Below are 5,000 nucleotides of genomic sequence, written 5' to 3' on the forward strand. Positions count from 1 at the left end.
TTTCATTAGTACTATGTATCTTCTTCAATATTTAATTTGTAAATATTCATATGTATATTCTATTTTTCTTTTTCCAACACTGTAAATTAATGTTTGTGTGAGTTTAAATTAAAATTGAAAATTGAAAATTGAAAATTGAAATTGAATTAGGCTTTTCCTTTCTTACTGCTTGAGTAACGGTCGCATCGACCATTGCAAAGACGATGCTGTCCGGACTTAAATGTGGTCTGAATCGGTGGAGGTCATCACAGGATATACAATACAGTACAGACTGATACTTGGCCTTTTGTCTCAGGGCTGGATCAGCGGTTTCCAGCAAGGCGGGTTTGTTGTTGTTCTTTGAACTTTGAGGTGCTCAGAAGGGGTAAGTTGGTCGCGTACCAGAGGACGATGCCAGAATTCGCCATGGAAGGGTAATTTGTAGAGCTACTGTCGAAATTCCATCTAATCCATCTTAGAGTTGTCCCTGTTCATTGAAAATGGACCAACACAATGACGGCGAAGAGGACCTCTGACCAAGGCGAGAAATAAACCCACGACCTTGATAGAAAGTAATCAATAGAATGCGAAGGTCGTCGGTTGGGTTCTACACCTTATCAGTTAGTTTCCTCTTTCCTTGTTGATGTCATTTCCATGACCAAGGCAAACGCAAGGGAGGAGGGATTTCTGTGCAGTGTCCCCAATAGGCCATTTTCCAAATATCAATATCCAGCTTGATAGTGAGGCAGCTGGGAGACAAAAACAATACAGACACATTGGAATTAATGTGAAAAATATTTACATATCATCCAATTTCCTTTTCTAAACCCCTCTTTCAAGCTGAGTTTTAATATATCCAAAAAGGTCTATTTGTGCTACAGCGCTAAATACAGTTAACACTTAAGGTGGCTCAAAACCGTTACAACAGTTTAGACGGAATGTCATATTAGAAGGGTTAACACGGTTTCACGTAACAGCAATGTTACAGTCACTGTGCCAAATGAAACACCAACAATTCCTTATCAAGATGCACTTATTAATTTAACAAAATATATCACCATGGCAAGAAAATAATTTTTGAATTTTTCTGGTGTCTATAAGAGACAATTGCTTACATTGTCCAGATAAGTGCGAGGAAGCACTTCTCCATTTAGAGACCACAATCTTGTACAAAAGACCCATAAAGCTACTGACAAGAGTGCAGGTGAGACACCTTCGCCAGATCAAGTGTAAAAACGGGTTACAACTGTTAGTGCTGAAAACATGATCACTGCTGGACAGCTTCTTCGATGATCGGGTCACATTAGGCGAATACCTGAGGATCAGGTTTTTTGGTGGGCAAGCCTCACGGGAAACGCCAGAAGGGAGGTCCAATGCTTCGCTTCAAGGACGTCGTCAAGGGGCACATGAAAATCGCAGAAGTCGATCCTGATACTTGGGAGGACCAAGCATTGAACAGAAATTCTGGCGTGCTGTGATACCGAACTCAAGGTATGCAACAGAGCAAGAATACAACGAAGTTCATGGTCGCTTTCATGATCTGCACACGGCCGACCAGCGTACTGTTATATAGTTCACCTTGCAAGAGAGGTCTCCATTCTGGGGTGGCCTCACAGCACACATGAGAGCCGAGTATATTCCTCCAACTCAGTAATCATTGAGAAGATGGACTGCCGGAGAGAGAGAGAGACAGAGAGAGAGAGAGAGAGAGAGAGAGAGAGAGAGAGAGAGAGAGATCGTTTCCCGTATTTCTTCGTTCCCTTTTTATTTCGGTCCACGTCGATAATTAGTACACATGAAAAACACTTTCGAAAGGGGTTGCAGTAGTGAGTATGCTTGCAATACAATTGCAAACGTCATACTACCTCCTGTTAGTCAGTTCTCTATAGGAAATCCGTGAAATCCGTAAAATCCACCGTGTTCTGGAAAAAGATTTGCCTGTCGATTGCCTGGTCCGCAAACTGGAGGTTCACGGCCAGTCAAGAAAAAATGACAGAAAACTGTTGATTCTCATTTAAGTTAAGTTCTTCTCTTTCAAGCTGCAAGTATCTTACGTTGATATATATATAAAAATATATTGTTATATATTTCTTTCTATAAGAGATACTTACAGATAAAAAGAGATGTATTACATTTATCTATCAAACATTTCCGTGAAATCCGTAAAATCCACCGTGTCCTAGAAAAAGATTTGTCCGTCGACTGCCTAATCAGACTGGAAGTTCACCGCCAGTCAAGAAAAGTGTATTTTGGCTGGATTTCACGGATTTCATGGAAACTGTTGATATTCATTTAAATTAAGTTCTTCTCTTTCAAACTGCAAGTATCTTACATTGATATTAAAAGATATTAATATATATTTCTTTCTATAAGAGATACTTGCAGATAAAAAGAGATGTATTACATTTATCTATCAGACATTTCCGTGAAATCCGTAAAATCCACCGTGTCCTAGAAAAAGATTTGTCCGTCGACTGCTTAATCAGACTGGAAGTTCACCGCCAGTCAAGAAAACTGTATTTTGGCTGGATTTCACGGATTTCACGGAAACTGTTGATTTTCATTTAAATTTAGTTCTTCTCTTTCAAACTGCAAGTATCTTACATTGATATTAAAAAATATTAATATATATTTCTTTCTATAAGAGATACTTACAGATAAAAAGATATGTATTACATTTATCTATCAGACATTTCCGTCAAATCCGTAAAATCCACCGTGTCCTACAAAAAGATTAGTCCGTCGACTGCCTAATCAAACTGGAAGTTCATGGCCAGTCAAAAAAACTGTATTTTGGCTGGATTTCACGGATTTCACGGAAACTGTTGATTTGACATGTCCAGTACTTCTCTTTCAGTTTGCGAGAAGTTTAAGTTCCATAGTTCTTTATGAGAAACTTATCTTTAGGCCACACATTATAAACAAAGCTCTCCCCTATAAGTTGACTTGGGGTTTACATTTTTTGGTAGCCGAACTCTCATTTCCCCAAAATGACATGTATGCATTCTTCCTGGTTGTTTGTTTGTTTCACGGCCCGTTAAGAAAACTGTATTTTGGTTGGATTGCACGGATTTCGTGGAAACTGTTGATTTTACATTTAAAGTACTTATCTTTCAAAACAAGTAATGATAATGATGATTGTCACATTAAACTGGAAGTTCCTTCTGGCCTGTTAAAAAAGTTTGTCCCGTGGCTGGATGTCACGGATTTTACGGATAAATCATTTTCCCCTCAATGAGTGGTCTCGCTGAAGTTGTTCCTAGCCACCTTTATGTCCCTGTAAAACGTCTGATGTGCATTTTCTTTAAAGTCAGTGTTGTTTTGAATTTTCCTGCTCAACCTCGTTCTGTTTGTCTCAATCAGATATTAGCTTTCTGAACTTTGACAACACAAGTAACACTATATTATGCAACGAACCGAGAACAGTCGACACCAAGCAATCAAGTTTTCGTGTGAAATAATTTTGAACTAGACCTTAATTTAAGATGCTTGACATTACAAGATAAGATTACCAAGTGCCACTCTTTCAAACGGAATACAGTGCAAGCAATGTGCCATGGAATGCAATCTACAAACGCCACACCCGTTAACAAGTTTCCCGAACAACGCAATCAACACCAATTCCTCCAATTGAGGAGAACAATGAACACTCCTCGCACCAATTCATAAAAACTGCTTTCCGATTTACGTATGAAGAATACTAATATGCTACGTTGTGTGAAATGATTTTGAACTTGCGCATGGGATGCTTCAATAGACTTAGATTACCAATTGCTTCTCTTTCAAACGGTGCCATGGAACGCAATCTACGAACATTACACTTGTTACTCAAATGACTCTTTGCGTATTTCAGATGCCCAAAAGAGAATATTTTTGGTGCACTCCTTTCATTGTTTGTCATGAATTCACCAGGGTAATGAGATCAATTGAACAAGTCGCTGAAAGGCAATTTGAAACCTCAAATTAAACACTTTTATAAATTCCCGTTTCTTTTAAATTTTATTCCTCGAGATGTCACAAGTCGATTTTGATATAAATTCAGAGGCCTCTAGAGCAAAAAACGAGCAGACACAACATGAACAGGACCAGATATCCTTGTCGTCAACTTAACAGTCAAGCGATCAAGAGTGCGGCCTTGTGTTATGTAAGTCCAATAATCGCGGGAAAATGTAGTATTGTGAAGGCACAGTGTGTGTGCAAAGTCGACGAAGTAGGCATTCAAAGAGCTTGGAAGAACATATGTAAAACCAGGGATACTTGTGACAAAGCAATTTGCGGTAAGAAGCAGTAACTTGGTTGATTTTAGTTTGCTTTTACAAAAACACGAGTTTGCTTGTGAGTCTTACTATTCTTTTCTTTTTCCTTTTTTTTTTTTTTTCCACAGGAATAAAAAATGTGGCGCTATTCTTTGGAGCAATAAGTGCACAAAGCCGCAAAAAAAGACGACGAAAAAAGAAAGAAAACGAAGAGGAAGACGATAGCGATGAAAGTGATGACAATTCATTAACATCAAGTCAAGTGGCAGGTGCTGTAAGCGAAGAGTGGATTTCAAGCTATCCTAGCGTGATAAACGAGAAATTGTGTCCTTCAATCAACTACTGGATTGCCTTAACAACGCCAAATGGTGCCCCTGCAAACCCTCTGATAATACACCGTGCCCTACTGGAATGCGGCGTAGAAACGGAGACACAACAGGTGCATACCCTTTATCTTTATAATGCATGCCCTTCCTAATATGCGTTAACGTTGCTGGAAACTATTTGCAGGCTTTAGTTTTGCAACATTGAAAAGTTCATCCTTTGCCGCCCCTGTTAGTCGTAATGGCAAATATCTGAGATCGATCGATTAAGAAACTGTTAAAAAAAAAAAGGGATTGAGAACATGATCGTGTGCTGAGTAATGTGATTTGGAGAACGCATAAGTGGAAAAGCCCAAGTCCAGGGTATGTCGAAGTAACTTTCCTTAGCGTTAGAAGTTTAAAACCCGTGATTTCACTCCACACACACTTAAGCCTGTAGCGA

This window comes from Montipora capricornis, chromosome 13 (genome assembly GCF_036669925.1).
Source record: "Montipora capricornis isolate CH-2021 chromosome 13, ASM3666992v2, whole genome shotgun sequence".
Classification (NCBI taxonomy): domain Eukaryota; kingdom Metazoa; phylum Cnidaria; class Anthozoa; order Scleractinia; family Acroporidae; genus Montipora; species Montipora capricornis.